This window comes from Lissotriton vulgaris, chromosome 2_1 (assembly GCF_964263255.1).
Source record: "Lissotriton vulgaris chromosome 2_1, aLisVul1.2, whole genome shotgun sequence".
NCBI lineage: Eukaryota > Metazoa > Chordata > Amphibia > Caudata > Salamandridae > Lissotriton > Lissotriton vulgaris.
In genome coordinates, this window is record NC_141687.1 from 900,412,778 (window position 1) to 900,432,862 (window position 20,085).

Consider the following 20,085-nt stretch of genomic DNA (forward strand, 5'->3'; position numbering starts at 1 on the left):
GTGAAAATGCGTCGCCACTGGTCCCAACGTGTCTCCGCAGACCTCAAGTTCTCTTTCGGCCTCGATGATCATCTCCCACTCTCTTTTACTGCCATCCCCATATTAACCAAAGCTTATTGGTTGCCTTGAGTGTTAACCAGAGTAGTAGCAAAATTTTCAACTAAAACTATTTGGTTGGCTTGCAACTCACGACACCCCTGATGAAGAATCCGTCCCCAATGGAGGATCTAATCTAGGGTTCAGCTGAGAGGGTGCAGGGTAGATATTAACAGGGGTAGGGGGAGACTTGACTCCATAGTTAAAGGTGCAGACATTTTCATTAACCCCAAGGCTTCCAAATGTACCCTCAGTGCTCTCTGCTTCTCTCCCTGCCTTCCCACTTCCAACACCTGCGGGAGAACCTTAAAGTAGGATCTCAATGAGGGGGTAATTCGGACTTTTGAATCTGCTAGGTTGCCCTTTTTCTCTATTTTTTTGGTGCCCTTCTTTTTATATTCTCGGATTGGGGGTTGATCTTCATTCACTTCTTCAAATTCTGAGGAGGGGAGAGCTTTATTTACAAGTATTTTCTTGAGGACTCCAGAGTCCTCACTATTCTCCTGAAATAACTGAACATGCAAGTCGGGGTCATTCCCTGCCCCCCTTTTCCCAGCTTTCCTCACTCTCCTTGCCCCCTTACTCCCCTGTGATTTGGCCAATCCGTCCCCTCTCTCACCCTCCTTATTTTTCCCTTGCTTTCTTCCGATTGACTGGGCACTCAGAGGGGGAGGAATAATCTGAGAGGACCTCTCAGCACCGGTAGAATCCAAGGCAGCTAAGTCAAGTATGCCATCCCCCTTCCGATTTAATTTGTGCAACAAATATGGTGGAGAAGGCTTACTGAGCCTGAGGGCCCCCCGAAGACCTAGTACCTCGCCACTGGATTCCCCCTCTGCCGCAGCGGAGTCTCGAATTGCCACCTCGACGTTTCTTGTATCAACCGCCGCTACCGCTACCACCACTTCCCCTGTTGCAGCAGGCGTCACCTCCTTGCCCTCCAGCGCGGCTGCACAGGCACCCACCGCGCGACTAGTGCTGGCTCTGCCCTCAGTCCTACCGGAACCACTCCAGGTGAGCCCACCTCGCAGCAGACCACGGGCAGTAAGCCTCCGGGCCCGCCTTAGTCTGAAAGCCACACCAAAGCAACGGGGGAGATCCAGAGACGACTCCCCACACATACCAGGTAGAAGAAACCACAAGATTTAAAGATTTAGCAAAAGTTTAGAGAGTTTAAAGTTTAGAGGTAATTTCAGCGTTTTTGGAGCCTTCATAGCCCTTTTGTTACGAAGGAGCAGCAGAACAGCTAGCGCAGGCAAGCGGCCGCTCAGCTCACAGCCGCCATGTTCTCGAGGAGTAAAAATTACTGTTCCCACTCCAGTGAGTGCAACAGTAGGGAAAGTGCTGGATGGAGGAGGGGTAAAAATTGCTATTCCCACTCCAGTTAGTGCAACTGTAGGGAAACTGCTGGATAGCAGAGGGATAACAATTATTATTCCCTCTCCAGTGAGTGCAACAGTAGGGAAAGTGCTGAATAGCGGAGAGGTACAAATTACTATTCCCACTCCAGTGAGTGCAACAGTAGGGAAAGTGCTGGATAGCGTAGAGGGAAAAATTACTATTCCCACTCCAGTTAGCGGCTGAATAAACATTACTATTCCCACTCCAGTGAGTGCAACAGTAGGGAAAGTGCAGGATACTGGATGAGTAAAAATTTCTATTCCCACTCCAGTGAGTACAAAAGTAGGGAAAGAGCTGGACAGCAGATGAGTAAAAATTACTATTCCCACTACAGTGAGTGCAACAGTAGGGAAAGTGCTGGATAGCAAAGGTGTACAAATTACTATTCCCACTTCAGTGAGTGCAAAAGTAGAGAAAGAGCCGGATAGCTGATGAATAAAAATTACTATCCCCACTCCAGTGTGTGCAACAGTAGGGAAAGTGCTGGATTGGGGAGGAGTAAAAATGACTCTTCCCACTCCAGTCACTGCAACAGTAGGAAAAGTGCTGGATGGCGGAGGGGTAAAAATTACTATTCCAACTCCAGTTATTGCAACTGTAGGGAAAGTGCTGGATAGCGGTGGGATATAAATTATTATTCCCACTCCAGTTAGTGCAACAGTAGGGAAAGTGCTGGATAGCGGAGGGATACTAATTATTATTCCCACTCCAGTGAGTGCAACAGTAGGGAAAGTGCAGGATAGCGGAGGGGTAAAAATTACTATTCGCCCTCCAGTGAGTGCAACAGTAGGGAAAGTGCTGAATGGTGGAGGGGTAAAAAGTACTTTTCCCAGTCCAGTTAGTGCAACTGTAGCAAAAGTGCTGGATAGCGGTGGGGTAAAAATTACTATTCCCACTCCAGTGAGTGCAACAGTGGGGAAAGTGCTGGATAGCAGAGGGGTAAAAAATACTATTCCCACTCCAGTGAGTGCAACAGTAAGGAAAGTGTTGCATAGCCGAGAAACAAAAATTAATAATAACATTTATATTTCAAAAAAATAAAAAATAAACAATATTTCAAAAATAGCTGATTAAATATATTAAACAATAACATTAACTCTATTAATTACATATATCAAAAAACTATTATCTAAAATAAATAAATGTATGAACAATTTTTATTTAAAATAAGAAAATATTAACCAACAATTTTCTTTTGTACAATAATATATTTCTTTAATTTCCTAGCCTATAACACTGAAGCAATAAAAAATACTTTAACATTATCTTTATGATTTATTTACATAATTAACATATTTATTAATTACCAACTAATTATTAAACATCAATTAAAAACGAAGGGGCTCATTAGGATGGCGGGCTAAGCTGAGTCCGCCCGCCCCGCGGTGTTGGGACCGGCCGTCTATCCCGCACTGTGAATTAAGATGCGACCGCCACCATGGCGGTCGCATTTTACAATTTACCATTGTGGCGGGTGAGGTGCTGACAGCAGCACCCGTCACGATGTTCAAATCGCATGCCGAGCATTTCACTGCACCATATGGCAGGCACCACACGGTGCCTGCCACTTGGTGCAGCAAAATGTAGGGGGGTAAACTACGTACCCCCCAAGTGCACCCCACCTCCCCCAGATACAAGGGGGGCCCGCAACGGGCACCTGGACCCAATCCCTGCCAGCCTATCCCGCCATGGAAAGGTCTTTATAAATCGACATCCTAATATGGGGGGCGGTGCCTACTGGGCACAGCCACCATAGTAGTTCCTCTGCTCCGCCCAGCTGGCAATTGTGACGATTGCCACCTGTAGAAAAGCGGGGGATGGACTTTCCATCTGTTGCAATACCCACCACCATCATAAAATGGCAGGGGGTATATCTCATGAGGATGACGTAACGATTGATCATAACGCCATCGTAAGGAGCCCCTAAATTACTTCCCACCATTCACACCATTTTCACCTATGAACAGCACAACACACACTTAATATTATTACACAATTAACATAATTATTTGCCAATTAATAAAAATGTATTAACAACTAACTATTAAAGCATCAATTAAAAACTAAATTAGTTCCTACCATTTCCACCATTTTCACCTCTAAACAGCACAACACACACATAAAAATAATTACACATCTTATATAATGAATTGCCAATTAATTAACTAAAATTGATTAACAACTAATTCACGGAGTTCACGGAGGAACTTAGAGTGATAAAAAGTAAATGCAAACAAAAAGCAGGCCTCTGAAGGAAAGTATTCTTCCCCCTGGCTAAAAGGACTTACAAGGAATCTCTAAAAGAACTTCGCAAAGCTATGAGAGTTGCTAGAAGAGACTACTTAGTGAAGAGAATCAACACCACAGAAAACTCCTGCAAAGAAATGTTTTCGATTTACTAAACCAGCAGCACTAGAAAGCAAGATACCACTGTCACCGTCATTGTATGCAAAACTGTTGAACTTCTTTGAGGATAAAATCTATAGGGTATAGAATGCCTTCTCGGTTAGAATGGATACTATCGAATCAGAAGCTGAGGACATCCATGATGGGGAGGTCTCCTTGTCAGAATTTCATGCCATCTTACTTCGGGAATCCTTGCCTGAAATTATGAAATACAAATCGGGGTGCTCAGAAGATCCCTGCCGCCCCAAACTGTGGAAAGCTCTTGCCCACATTCTTAATCCCACCCTGAACCATTTATGGAACAGTTCACTTATTACTGGCATCTTTCCAGAATCATGGAAACATGCTATGCTCCTAACCCTCTTGAAGAATCCCAATGCTGATCCGGGCAAACTTAACAATTACCGCCCAATCTCTCTCCTCCCTTAACTGGTTAAGATGCTGGACAAATTGGTCCAACGACAACTTACCTATTTTATTCACAGCTGTTACACTTTCCATGAAACGCAGTCCTGTTTTCGAGTGGGCTTCAGCACAGAAACAGCTCTGCTGGAGGTGGCAGTGTCTATAAGAATGGCTGTGGACACATGCAGGGTACACAACAGATTCCAGGGGGGTGGCGATCCTCATTAAAAAAACGGCACCATTCACTATCACCCATACCTGGCTAGACCCACAGGGGACCTACGCTGGAGTACAAGGGATTTGGAAGAGGCGTAGGTACACGATTCTCTCAGTGTATGCCCCCCCAAAGTTACAGGCACGCACCTTCAAGGCGATCACCGCTATACTCATGGACACGGCAGACATGATACAAATAGGGGGGGGGATTTTAATGATGTTATGTGCGGAGCACGGGATCGATCAGGGACAAAACGTACAGTAGGGTCCAGTTCGGCCTTAGCACGGCAGATGAATGTCATAGGCCTCACCGATGTTTGGAGGTGGCTCCATCCTACACAGGAAGCTTACTCCTTTTACTCAGGGGCTCACAGGGTCTTTTCAAGACTAGACTATATATTCGTGTCCAGACAGGATCTTACATCGAGGGACTTGGCAGACTATAAAGCAAGGGGAATTTCAGACCACTCTCCGCTGTATGCCCAGTTGGGGCGGGAGAGGGGGGGGGAGGAGGGCGGAATGGCTCCTAGCGGCGTGGGACATCCAAACGCCGGAAATACTGTGGGGCATCAGAGCGGACATTAGGGTGTACGTGGCCGAAAATGAGGGTATGGTTGACTCAGGGATCACCTTTTGGGAGGCGATGAAGCCGGTCCTGAGGAATCGCGTACAAAGCAGGCTGGGAGAGGTACGGCGAAAGCAGCAGGCCGAGGTAGCTAGTGAAGAGACGTCTATCTTGGCCCTAGAGGCGGAATACCAGCAACGGAAGGAAGACGTACTACTTAGGAAACTATTGGATGCACAAAGACACTACAGGGAGATGGTTACCGATGAGGCACGTACTCAGGCATTGGCGACTCTCCACCGGTTGTATGACGTGGGAGATAAGTCCGGCAAACTCCTGGCATGGCTGGGCAGGAAAGAAAGAGCGGCGAGGTGGGTAGATCAGATCACGTTGACGGACGACAGACGGGTGTGCACAGACGAGGCCATAGCGGACGCCTTTGCGACATACTATGAGAGCTTTTATAGGGCCAGGGATCTGGGCGAGAGTGAGGACGTGCAGCATTACATGGGTAACATGGAGATACCGTCTCTGTCCCCTGAGGCCTGCGCGGCTTTGGAGGCGGAGGTGACACTAGAGGATATAACAGAAGCCATAGCCTCGCTGAAACCAGGGAAGGCCCCGGGGCCGAATGGCTTTCCGGCGGAGTTCTTCAAACGGGCGGCTGATCTGCTGCAACAACATTTAAAAACCCTATTCTTGGAGGCGTACCAGGCGGAGAGCCTGCAGCCGGACCTCGCCTTGGCCACTATTGTCCCGATATACAAGGAGGGCAAGCCCAGAGATAATTGTGCCTCCTACCGCCCTATTTCCCTCCTCAATATGGAGACAAAGATATTGGCCACTATTCTCGCTAAATGTCTGAGATTGGTAATAACGGACCTCGTGCATATGGACCAGTCAGGGTTCCTCCCGGACAGGGCGGCCAAGTTGAACCTCCGCCGCACTCATAATTGGCTGCAGGAGGTTAAAGGGAGAAGTGAGCCCCACTGGTTCCTCTCCCTGGACGCGGAGAAGGCCTTCGACGCAGTCCACTGGCCTTTCCTGATGGAGACACTGCAGAGGTTTGGGTTTGGCCCTAAGTTTCAGAAGTGGGTTCGGCTCCTATACTCAGCCTCGAGGGCGCGAGTACGGGTCAACGGGAGGCTGTCCCGCGAATTTCAAATCGGCAGGGGCACGCGCCAGGGCTGCCCACTATCCCCCCTTCTATTCACTCTCACTATAGAAATATTAGCGATAAGGGTTAGACAAAACCATGGGATTCGGGGTTTCTCATGGGGTGACTCCGACTCAATGCAGGAGAAAATATCCTTATATGCCGATGACGTCCTGTTGTTTGTAACCGAACCAGACACGACAATTCCGTAACTGTTCAGGGAGCTAGCTGGCCTTGGCGCAAGGGCAGGCCACACTATAAATTGGCACAAATCAGTCCTATATGACCCGCAAGGTCTGGAGCGCAGAGAGTGCCTGCCAGGGCTACTCATTCATACCAAGGAGGGCTTTCAATACTTAGAAGTATACATCACTCTAGACAGGGGATTATCCTTTACCAAAAATATTGCCCGAGTTATGGAATGCGCAACGACTGAGATGGACAGGTGGCGACGGCTCCCACTCACCCTATTAGGCCGCGCGGCAATCTACAAGATGATTATACTCCCGAAGTTTCTATACGCGCTTCAGAACGAGTACTACCCGCTGCCAGCAAAAACTATGAATAAAATTCATGCGGATCTGCGGTTCTTCCTGTGGTTGGGGAAACAGCCGAGGGTGGCTCTATCCACGCTGCAGCGCCACCAATACAGTGGAGGGATTTCCCTTCCCAACTTGGAGGCGTACTATTGGGCGGAGCATCTTGCTCCGATCAATGAGTGGTTGCACGCAGCAGCGGATCACCCTACATATGCGTTAGAAAGGTCTAAGTTGTCTAACAAAAACCAACTGTACTATTTGTACGGGGGGACGGTGGGAACGCAGTTTCTACCGGCCACGAGGATCACGCTGACAGCATGGCACAAGGCTACAAGACGTATGGGGTGGGACAAGAGGCCTACCCGACAGACGCCGCTATGGCACTGTACATGGCTGGGGGAACTCAGCAAACTGCGAGGCTTCAGAAGGTGGGACGATATAGGCATTTCAACAGTGGGAGAGGTGATTGCAAAGGGGGAACTAAAAACCTTTCAGGCGCTTAGGGAACAATTTGGTCTGCACAACACCCAGTATTAAAAATATGCACAGCTGAGGCATGCATGGAGGGCACAAAACCTCACGCTCACAGATATTCCAGAGTACGCACCACTGGAGGGTAGGTTGCTCCAGGAACAGATATTGGGTCGGGATGTATCCCTCCCATATAAAACATTGACCAACAATATGTTAGGCGACTTGCAAGGTCTATCGAGCAAATGGGAGGCAGACGTGGGAGGCATGGAAGATTTGGATTGGGAGATTGTCCTCATGCACCCACGCGAGGTGATGATTAAGTCGAGGCTCCGCCTCATACAACTGAATGTGCTCCACAGAACCTATTTTGACAGAGTGCGACTCTTTAAAATGGGGAGGATAACGGACTCGGCGTGCCTTAGGTGCCGCCGCCAGAGGGCGACTTTTTCCACACGCTTTGGGAATGCGAAGCCATACAAGTATACTGGGAAAGCATATTCACAGAATTAGATGAGGTATTGGGAGTGGCTCTACCGCGCGACCCTAGATTGGCTTTGCTAGGCATGACAACAGAGGTGGACCTGGCGCGCCCTTTGATTATCTTCTTGGTACTTGCTTTGGTGGTGGCAAAAAGGGATATTGCAAAACACTGGAAAGCACCCGAAACACCAGATATAGAGGAATGGAGGAGGGGGTTGGACTTGTATATGGCCGCCGAGAGAGTGACTTATAAAGCCAGGGGGTGCCCAAAAAAGTTTCGGAAAATGTGGGCAAAGTGGAGACAATACCATGGCCTGGAGTGAGGCCGCTGAGGAGAAGAGTGGAAGGACAGGAGGGCCCACAACGCTGCGGATCGGACGACAGTGAACTTAGGGGCCGCATGCATATTTGACTGATCAGACTACGTGTGAGGGATGGAGGAGGCCTTGGTAGGGGGAGGTGGGGTGGGTCCGAGGGGGGTGGAGGAGGGGTGGGCGTGTAGGCTGCTGTTCTGGGGATTGTTTTTCTATGTTTATGTCGTAGATTTAAGTTTTCTATAGATAATTGTGGAGCTCAAAAAAGTTGCGCAACTGACGGACAGAGGCGGAATGTTGACGCCCTGCCGATTGCCGATTTTTCTTCATTTATGATGCTGTCTGATGCAACAATAAAAAGAATTTTAAAAAATGGCTGTGGACAGTGGAGCCTCAACCATGCTATTGCTGCTGGACTTGTCTGCTGCCTTCAACACGGTGGGCCACCCAATTCTACTGGCCAGGCTTAAGAGAGCGGAAGTGGAGGGGACGCCGCTCCCATGGATAAAGTCTCATCTCAGTGACCGCCTGTAAAGGGTCACTCTTAACCCTTTTAAGTCGAAAGCCAAACTTCTATGGTGTGGGGTACCACAGGGATTGGCATTGAGCCCTGTACTTTTTTATGTTTATCTTGCTCCACTCTTTTCGCTCATTACGAAATGGGGAATACAATCTATCTCCTATGCGGATGACACCCAGATGGTGTTCTCCTTCAAGGACCAATGTGCAAATTCCTCTGTTAAATTCAGGGGATGCCTGAGGGACATATCCTGCTGGATGAATAATAATAAACTAAAGCTTAATGCAGAGAAAACCGAGGTCCTGTTTTTTGGCAAGGTTCCCCCACTAACGGCTGGACTGTGGTGACCGGAGGAAATGGGTCTCCCCCCCTGCCCTTCAACTATGGCAAAAAACCTAGGTGTAAAATGGGAATCCGACCTGACCTTCTCAACCCAAATACACTTTACTACATCTTCTTGCTTTGGCAGATTGAGAGGTTTGAGGAAATTTCTACACTTACAAAAGTGACCTCGAGGCTGGACTATGCAAATATTCTCTACCTGGGGCTACCTGCATATCTAACTAGGAGATTGCAGAATGGGCAGAATGCGACTGCGAGATTAATCAGAAGAGTACCTTTTAGACAACACATCTCTCAGCATATCAAACAGATGTATTGATTCCCGGTAGCTAAACGGATAGAATTCAAGGCTCTGACTCTAGCTTTCGGGCCCTGAGAGGATTCTGTCCCAGCTACATTAGGATTCGTATTCACCCATATCAACAAAAACGCTCTTTAAGATCGAACTCCGAATCTGCTGTGTGTACCCCAATTCGAGCAGTCCCGCATTGGTGATAGAATTTTACGGTGGTGACAACGAGATTATGGAACTCCCGTCTGGATAGACTTTGCTTAATCCAATCTTAATTGGAGTTCAGGAAAGCACTAAAGACATGGTTATTCAGCCAATGCTAGACCTCTCACATTCTATTTCTCCTGTCTGACTGGGATAGCGCCGGGACACCTCTGTTTGAGGTAGCTGTTGCTCTTTATAATTGTATTATTATTATTAACTAATTATTAAATCATCAATTAAAAATGAAATTACTTCCCACCATTTCCACCATTTTCACTTATAAACAGCACAACACAAACATAAAAATAATTACACAATTAACATAATTAATTGGCAATTAATTAATTTAAATTAATCAACAACTAATTATTACATAATTGATCAAAATTACTTTACACATTTAACACTATAGTATCTCAATTCAACAATTATTAATAAACAAATATTATTCTATAAATGTTATATAATTAAACTGCTTCCCACCCTATTCCCCTATAAACCCACCACCCACTACAGAACAAAAAATGCTAAATTCAAACAAAACACATTTCGTAACTACTAAAATTTTCACACATATAATAAAAATACAAACAAATCTTATACAAAAAATGCATGCATCACACACATATAAAATATATACTAACACACATAACATTAATACAAAATCGATATTTTTTACATCTATATTTTTGCAAACGAGATTAAACACTTCAATATTTTTTACATCTATATTTTTGCAAACGATATTAAACACTAAGATATTTGTTACATCGATAATACTTACCCAAAATCGATATTGTGCACCACTATATTTTCTCTGCCAATATTCTTGAGCCATAATTTTTTGCAACGATATTCAGGTAAGTCGATATTTGTGATTCGATATTTGGTCTCTGCACCAAAGAGCACAGATGACCAATCTCAACTGGCCCTACCCGAGACCATTCTGGTGGCTTCTGTTGGAGTGAGTCCTGACTCCAAGTGCCATTCCTGAGGGTTTGAAACTCCTGGATGGTGTCAGAGTGTACTCCTCCTGCCTGAACTGCATACACTGGGACTTAGAAACTACAATCAAACCGAATCCATTGAATCACCATTCAGATCAAACTTGCTGGTTTGTTTCACTTAATGAGATCTGACTTCCAGAAAATGTTCTAAGTCTGAACATAGAGGGCTTTACCGAGGGCAACGCTGAGCCACAGCCAATCAACAGCTAGATATTTTTGGACACATACGCAGGATTTCTCTCACTCGCAGCTTTCCCACCTTCATCGAACCCTGACTGAAATCCATCTTGCCCCTCCTACGACTGGTTAACACCACCTTGTGTACAGAAAGATTTCCAAGTCTGAAGGTAACTCTTTGATCAGGACTCACCTGGGCCTCGTGTCCGACCCACACTCAATTGCGGTGGGCCTCAACCCTTACTCTTGTCCAGGGCTAGTGCGACCAGTTGTCTGTGGTTGTCACTTTCTGCTATATAATGATAATATGTATTTCAAATTGTAAAAATTCACATCTCAAGTTTCTCTATTGGATTTTTGTAGTTTTGGTGTCATTTTGATCATTTAAATATTCTCTATTTTTAAAAATGTGTGTGGGATTTTTGTTGTGTTATGTTGAAATTTTTTTAACTGTTTCGGTTGAGGTTTAAATTACTGAAACTTTTGCTGGATCTAAGAACACTTGGGATATTATTACTTGTTGTGGACTAATATCCGACCCAACAGATAATCCATTTTCTCACAGTGGAATATAATAATTTAGGGTAAAAACAATGGCAAAGGGATTGTGAATAAAAGAAGAGATATTAGTTATGCACAGAGATTCAGAACATCTAAACAAGCAAATAAACTATTTAGGTAGGAAGTCAGTCATTCTCAAGACGCAAGACGTTAAACAGCACGTTAATATTGCATTATGAATGGCTAACAGGCTGAATGTTGATTGTGGGTATGAGAGCTTGAAATGAGGGTAATCTATCTTGATCCAGGATCCGGCAGCTAATATTGAGGTAGTTTGCAACAATAGGCACATGCAGCCGTGCCCGCACTTTGTACACTTTCATTCAGATCCGCAACCTGCAGGGCAGGAAGGAACTTTCTTACTTTCAATTGCAGAGGGTATCAACACAAATGCCTCACATGAAAGGCCACCAGCACTCCTTTAGTTGGTTTCGTCCTGACTTGAAGCTAGATGAAGGCTAACACCTTGATGCCAATGTCTGACAAGGCAACAGAGAAACACCATTTTGTTATTTCACAAGTGTTTAGGACCTACATTATTGTTTGAAGCCAGGTGTCTGAGTTTTCCAAGTTCTGTATGTAATAGATATGCATTCATGGTAAGAAGGTCAGCTAGGCCTACCTATCAGTAATTACGCTAATAACCAATTGTATAGCACTTAATAATATGTCTTTATTACTATCAAAAGAAATCTTTTTAGCAAGCTTTGAATAAGGAAAGATTGAGAAAAAACATTATGCCCTAAATGTATACCTTGCTGTTTGTGTGCAGTTCCTAGATGCTGGTTAATAACTCATTGACCTATACCGCAAGGTTTATAGCTTGTGACCTCAAGCAACATAAGGACTTCTGCAGCAAAAGCAGAAGCCCAACTGAGCTGTGGACATCATAAAATACATATCTAGGACCAGCATGTTCTACTTTGTGCATTGCAGCAGGCATAGCAATTCTTTAGCTTTTTTATGATGAGTCAAACTTGTGTGTAGACTTCACACAGGTTGCTCTTCCAAGTTTATTAACTACCTGAGTTATCTTAATGCTACCACACCCTGGAAAATGCATGGTACACAAAGATCTCTGAAGCATGTGCCTCAACCCGTGGGATATTTTAAAATGCAGTCTTTTGTGATGATTTAAGCAAGCCAGGATAGACTTACTGTCACATTTGTTCTTTGTTTCTAATGTATTTTGGGCTAAGTTTAATAAAAATGCATAAATGTGTAAACTATCAAACTGCTCCTCACGATTCCACCAACTTTCTGCTGCCATCTCGCGTCTCCTACAGGATCCCAGAGTACAGTTTTCCAATTCCAGAATGAATGGGTGTACATCTATATTAATAACTGCACTGAAGATCGTTTAAACAAACCATAAAGCTGAAGTGGATCAGTTGTTTCGTTCCATATACATATGGGTAAAGATGTTTTACGGTTGTACTGCAGTTTAGTCTGTTTCTACTGGCAGCATTCAGGCGTGGGTCTCTTAGTGTTTCAGCAGTCCCGGGTGCCATATTAATGACTTCGCCTTTCTCACCTGTTAACCAACCATCTTGATTCACAGCGACACAGAGAGGAGAAACAATTGCTTCTGGGTCATGCCCTCTGACCAAGAGGGATGCGAAAGGTCACAGCCCACACAAACTGGCACAGCCAGACAAGCCAGGGATATTGTTTTGGGAAACACTGGCGAGCGGGGACGCTGAGCTATCCATTTTAAACCAGCCGGGCACTTGACAAAGACCCTAAAACGATCTGACAGGAAGGTTTTCACCACCCTGCCATCAGGGCAGCCATGCAGACAGCTTACATTCTGGGCTCTGGGAGCCAAATTCATTTGCGCCCATATTAACTCTTCAATTTTTTCCCCGGTCTCTAAAGAACAATTACAGGCCGAGACATTTTTTATTGTCAAAATGAGTTTGAAGGGAAATTGGGAAATTATACGTGTGCAAGAGGCACGATCTGGTAATAGAAGTGTGTTGGAAAGCTGAAACACGATTGCAGAAAAGCAGGTACTTTAGGAGCTGAGTAAAGCAGCATAGGGATAGCATGAAAATACACTACAACAGGAAGTGTTTGCAGTACCCACCTGAATAGTAGGTTATCTGTAGGGGATATGGCATTGGATGTTTGTAAGTGTACTAGAACCCAGACCTAGCTGTAAAGTAACTGAGACCTGTACAAAAGAGAGGTGCACAGAGTGAATAATCCCTAGAATGATGGAGTATGTTTCTCGCATACTCCAATAGCATGGGGTGCCTGATGTATTATTTGCATGCTAGTTGGTGCGGCTGATAACGCTCGTGCAGACTAGATGTGTCTTCATTTCCTTCTGGACCTTAAGGAGTGATAGAAATTGTTGGACTTCCAGGTCCTAGCGACCCTTCTTGCATTGGAACTGGTGATATTCCAGAGTTTGGATTCTGTGGTAGATACACACCATTCCATTAGTCGTCGGTGGCTACCTGACTCACATAGACAGAGCCCATCAGAAAGGTTGGAGGGTCTGTGTGTTTCAGCTCTTTGTCAAAAGGACAGGATGGAAGTTTCTTGTGAACCTTCAAAACCCTGTGTCGAAAGAAACTTATAATTGGGTGTGATACACTTTCCATTAACTTGATGACTGTGGCTGCAGAAGGAAAAGGGCGGTGTCAAGCAACCAATTTGAAAACTGAAAGAGGGTGTGTACCAGATAGGCGGTCACAGACAATTTAGAAGCTGGCAGGGCTAGCTCGTGTCCTCTTGGTGGGGCCTTTTGTCCTTAGAGACAAATGTAACCTGCTTCCCTCATTGTAAATGCCTCGACCATCAATCTCCTGCACGACCCTTTCCGTGACCATGTGTTGTTCTCTGGTGGTGAAAGAGAGTGAGTGAGTGTGATAGTTTTGGTGTGGAGAGGGTAAGTCAGTGTTGTAGAGATATGAGTTTAGTGTTGGTAATGTAAATATGATCAGTGTGGTGGTGCTGATTGGGTGAAGATGGGTGCAGAGATGGGGGTTTGGTAGAGGTGGGATGCGAATATCACAGTGAAGGGTATGAGTTTGTATTCTGGCGAGGTGAGTAATGTGACATAGGTCAGTGGGTTGGCAGAGATGACTGGCTTGCTGGGGGTAAATGGGTGACTGAAGTAAGTGATGTGGTGGAGATAAAGGGTGGGGTGGCATTGTGGAAGACCAGTGAGGTGAGCAGCATGATGGGGCTGCAGCGGAGTGTAACAGTGTGGTGCAGTCAAGAGTTGTGGCGTAGATGAGGGATGAGATTACGGTAAGGACGCTTGAGAAGGCTAATACGGAGGAGATAAGCAGTATGCTGGCGGTACGAGGTACGGTGGAGCTCTGGGCCGGTAGATATTGTGACTGTGCTGAATTCTGTGGCTCTTATTCTAGGGCACCTGTTTCTCGTGCTTAGTTTAGCCACTTTCAATTAGTGCAGATGCCTGTGATTGAACCAGAATATCAAGGCTATAAAAATTGACCTGGAAAACATTTACACAAATTATATATCATCAAGGTACATAAATGTGAAGATAAGAATAGTACACTTACGTTAATAAAACGGTAGTAGAGGGTGTTGTAGAGTCGATGTTTTTTAGGTCGATGGTACAAACTTGATATTATGGAATAGGGGCATACCCTGCCTCTAGACTAGAGAAAGAGTAGCACATCACCCTTTATACCTATAACACGAAATCCCAACTTGGACGGTTGTAACTCTCTCATGTTTTTTATACATAACTTATCAGGTTCATTTAATATTACAAAAAATGTTCCATTTGATAAGTCAAGCTTCTCTCAATTTGGTGGTTTGTTTCTTTTTCCTTGACTCGGCGACCCTCTTGTTTTCAAGGTCACCCTCTAGGGTTCGGCTCCTACCACCCACAACTCGCACAGAGAAATCAAAGGTTACTATGAGTTGTATTTTGAAATATTAACGCAGTCTCAAACTTCCATCTTTAAACCGCTGATTGCAAACTGCAACTACTTACTGGTCTGGTAGTTAATATAGGGGCTCGCTGCCCCATATTTATGCCTTGTTTTCCTTTCCATTTTGTTCTTTTTTTTTCTTTTCTGTTTTTCCAGCAATATCACACTCTTATTTCTCAAAATACGGTAGTAGTGTACACTATATAATTTCTGTCCAAGTCCTGGTTCTCCCCTACACCCATGTCTTTCCTGGTTAGCCACGGTCTTCCCCGGAACCGTGGTGAAAGCGATAATAAAAGGGGGAGGGCCAATCACCTGTCTCCTTATATTTGCTCTCCTGTAATTTCAGGTTGTTGTGGACCTGTCGCACCTTCCTGCTTTTTGATTTTGGAAAAAGAGCATACTGTCCCCTTCTCCTTTTGTGCTCTTTATGCTCCATCCTCCATCCTCCTCTGTCCATTGCTGTCTCCATCTTGGCATCCTCCTTTGTATCAGTGCTCATCTTTTTTCTGTCATGAACCCCAATGCAGAATGTAATGTATAAGGATTTGTAGAGCACATACTAATTACCCGTGAGGGTCTCTAGGCGCTGAATAGGTGCAGAGATCTGGAGCATCAGTTGAAGAGCTTGGTCTTCAGTTTCTTGCAGAATGTTGTGAGCGAGGTGGCTGTTTTGATGTCCTGGTGAAGAGCGTTGCAGGCCTTTGTTGCTAGCTAGGTGAATGAGCAGCCTCCTGCCCTGCCTCTAAGAATTATGGGAATGTGTGCGAATGACAGCGAGGTGGATCGGAGGTTGCAGGTTGGCTGTTGAAAGTGTAGAAGGTGGGTGAGGTAGGCGTGTCCATTCTGACGCAGCGCTTTGTAGGCAAGGGTGATGAGTATCTAGAAGTAGCGTTTCTGAACAGGGAGCCAGTGGAGTTCCCGGAGAAGAGGTGTGATGTAGATGAGGCCGGGTCTGGGGGTAGTATTTTGAATGGCTTGGAGGTTGTGTGTGAGGTGGATGTTCTTTCTGGTATCCAGTGGGAGCCATTTGAAGATCTTTCTGATCATGCACAGGAGGTTGAGGCAGGCCGATGTGACGGCGTTGATTTGGGGGTCTCATGGAGAGTTCAGTATCCAGGATGATGCCCAGGATTCAAGCCCTGTCCGTGGGAATTTGGGTGGGTCCCAATTTGGTGGGCCCAAGACCAGGTGGTGTCCCAGTGGGATTTTTTGGGTCCGAAAATCAGGACTTCTGTTTTCTCAGCATTGAGTTTCAGGCAGTTGGTGCACATCCAGGTATCAGCTTCTGTCATGCAGAATTGGAAGTTGTTTTTGGTGTTGATGGGGTCTACTGAGAGGGCCAGGAGTACGAGATGATGCTGAGTCCGTGTGAGCAGGTGGTCTTTGCAAGAGGCGCAAGGTAATTATTAAAGATGATAAGGCTGAGGGATGATCCCTGTGGGACTCCACAGATGGCGTCTTGTGGTTAGAGGTGAAAGGTGGGAGCCTGACATATTACATTCTTCTGAACAGGAAGGAACACATTCGTTGGAGGGGTTGTCCTTAGATTCCTACGTCATGGAGTCTGTTGATGAGTGTGAGGTGGGGGACAGTTTGAAAGTGGCAGAGAAGTCAAGCAGAGATAGGGCTGTAGAGTGTGCTTTGTCCATTGTGGTGTCAATGTCATATGGTGGCTGCGAAATCCTAATTGTGAGTTATCAAGGAGTTCATGAGGCTCGATGTAGTGTTAATTGATTTTCACAAGAGTTTTCCTGGGAAGGGAAGCAGAGAGATGGACTTATAGTTGCTGAGGACGTCAGGGTCTGTGGATGGTTTCTTCAGGAGAGGGGTGACATCTGTGTGTTTCAAGACATCCGAGAATGTGGCTGTGCCAATGGATGTGTTGATGATGTAGTACCAAGTTTAATGTGATGCTGTCAAGGTTGAAGAGGCAGTGCAGGCATGGATCCATGGGGGCATCTGCTTGGATGGATGCCATGATCATTGTGGGTTCTTCAGTGGTCAGGGGGTCCATTTGGAGTGATTTGTGGCCCCTGCAGAGAGGGGCCATAGCTACCTAAGTGAGGGTGATGGGAGAATGGGAATGGTCGAAGTGCTCGTATATGTTAGAGATTTTGTCGTGGAAGAAGTCTGAAGGTTGATTTCAGAGGTCCTGTGATGGGGTTGTATGTTGCTGCAGGGTGGGTGAATTATTTGACGATCGTGACAATTTCTTTAGGTTTGCTGTTGCTGGCTTTGATTTCCAGGGACAAGGCCCTCTTCTTAGTGGCTATCAGCTCGTGGACAAGCAGAATGATTGTCCTTTTTTTATTTCCACTTCAGTGGCGTAGCTGGGGAGGGAGGTGGCACTATTTTGGGGGCGGCAGTGACTGTGCTGCTCTGGTGGCCCGTGGCAGCACTGCACACATGTATGAATTGCAAGCACACCTGCTTGTAAATGCTGCACGCACCACCTAGTATAATGGTGGTGTGACGCCTGGTGTACCGTCTTTGTGGGTCCCTGGGCCGTCAATCTTGTAGTGCGCATAAGCGCTACCTATGGCAGCCCTGCGCATCATTTTTGGCCAGCCCCTGCGTTGTGACAAACGCCACCCCCTCAAGCGCTCATTAGTGGAATGTCAGGACTGCTGGGTGATTTGCTGCAGAGCCCCAATAAAGAACTGGTCGTGTTTGCGGTGCCACTGTGGAGCCTACATAGGAGAGGTAAGAGCTAAGCCTAAACGGGTGACATACATGTGAGAAATATTTAAGACCTGAGGAGCAAGTAAATGCGAGGGCCCTATCCCTACAAACACATCATATGTACTTTATGGATGCGTGACTGTAAAATTGTAACTCAAGCTTCGGTCACTGATATAAAGCACTATAAAGGCCACATTTCTTAAGTGCACCTGTTACAAAACGAGTAAAAATAAGAAATGTTATTATATAATTGGTGTTTTGTATAATTGTTTACTGCACAATTATCTGCGACAATCATGGCCAGGTGGGCGCTGAGCACAAAATGAAATAAATAAAATAATGGATATTATGTTAGTATAAGGCAGTATTTACTCTTGAATCCATTTGATCAGTAAATGATGGACTCTACTTAAGTAAATTGGAAATCATGAACTTTCATTTTTCCCGTGGTGAAGTTTGAGAATTTTACCAACCTGCTTACTTTTCCCTGGTTGGGCGTCGCGATGAGAACAAAAGAGAGAGAGGAGTTCAAAGAAGTGAAAATCACACATGTGAAGCCTTTATAACAATCAATTAAAACCTTGTACAGTTTGTAAAAAGGCACCAATATTTTAGAACAGTGCTGCAGCCATGGAGCCCTTGATTCGCTGTCACAGTTCAACGGTCATTAAATTATTCACTATGATTCTATTGTATCAGGGACATGAAAGGCGCTGTATCACAAGCAGACTTGTTAATGCAGAGGTATTCAAACTTTTCCAGGTTGAGCCCCCCCAGCTGAATTCCCCCAGATGTTGGGCCCCCCCACCACCCGACCGAAACCTCGGGAATCCGGCACACCACATGATCGACTGCAACGCGTACACCATGGGCCATATCCGGCAAACAATGCTCAACACAACAAGAGTGCCTAGCAAACTGCAGGCCTGTGAGTGGGTGTGGCGAAACGACAGAGGCGTACCACACAGCTCAAAACACAATCCTCCAAGGCAAAGGAAGTCATCACAACCCTCCCCATCCATCATGTACACCTTGTCATCCACCAACTCCCCCACCATTAATTCCTTCCCTCCATCTGTGCCCCATCCACATCCAAACCCCTTCAACCACTTGCAAACCCATCCACCATCCATCCCTCCATCCATCATCTCACCCATCCATCCCTCCATCCACCCCCTCACTCATCCATCCATCCCTTCACCCAATCCATCCCCTCAACAATCCATCCACTCTTCCACCCATCCATCCACCCACTCATCCATCCAACCACTCACCCCTTCACCCAAGCTATCCTCCCACTCATCCATCCACTCCTCCATTCATCCATCCACTCCTCCATTCATCCATCCACTCTTCCACCCATCCATCCACTCCTCCACCCATCCATCCACTCACTCATCCATCCAACCACCCACCCTCTCACCCATCCAGCCATCCCCCCACCCACTCATCCATCCACCCAGTCACTCATCCGTTCACCCACTCAACCCCCCACTCATCCATCCACCCACCCATCCATCCCTCCCGCTCTCCACCCTCCCCCCACTCATGCATGCACTCTCTGACCCATCCATCTCCATGCTCCTCTCCTCACCCATCTATGCACACACCTGCCCATCCACTCTGCCAATCATTCATCCATGTCCTCACTCATCCATCGATCCATCCTCCCCCTCTCTCTCCATTCCCCCCTCACCCAGCCAATCATCCCTCCATCCACCCTTCACCCATCCACCCACTCATCCATCCAATCATCCACTCATGAATCTATCCATTGACCTCTCACCCACCCCTTCACTCCTCCATCCATCCCCTCGTCCATCCACCCTCCTCAATCACCCATCCATCCCCACATTCACCCCTTCACTCATCCATCCATCCATTCATTCACCCCTTCACCCATCAATACATCAATCCATCCATCCATCACCTCTCTCATCCATCCACCCACCGACTCGTCCACCATCCACCCCCCATCGATCCATCCACCATTTCACTGATCCATCCATCCCTCCACCCATCCATCTACCCTTCCAACCATACACACATCCATCCACTCCCATCCATCCCTCCACTCATGCATCCATCCTCTCTCCCACCATCCATCCACCCCCGCACCCATACATCCACCATGTCACCCACACATCCACCATTCCACCCATCACTCCACCCATACATCCACCACTCCACCCATACATCTATTCACCCACATGGCAACATAACGGACGTCTGGTGGCCGGCTCCACCCGACATCCCTCGCTCTCCCTCCAGCTGCCTCTTTCTCCCTCGCTCTCCTTATGTCTCCCTCGCTATGCCTCCCTC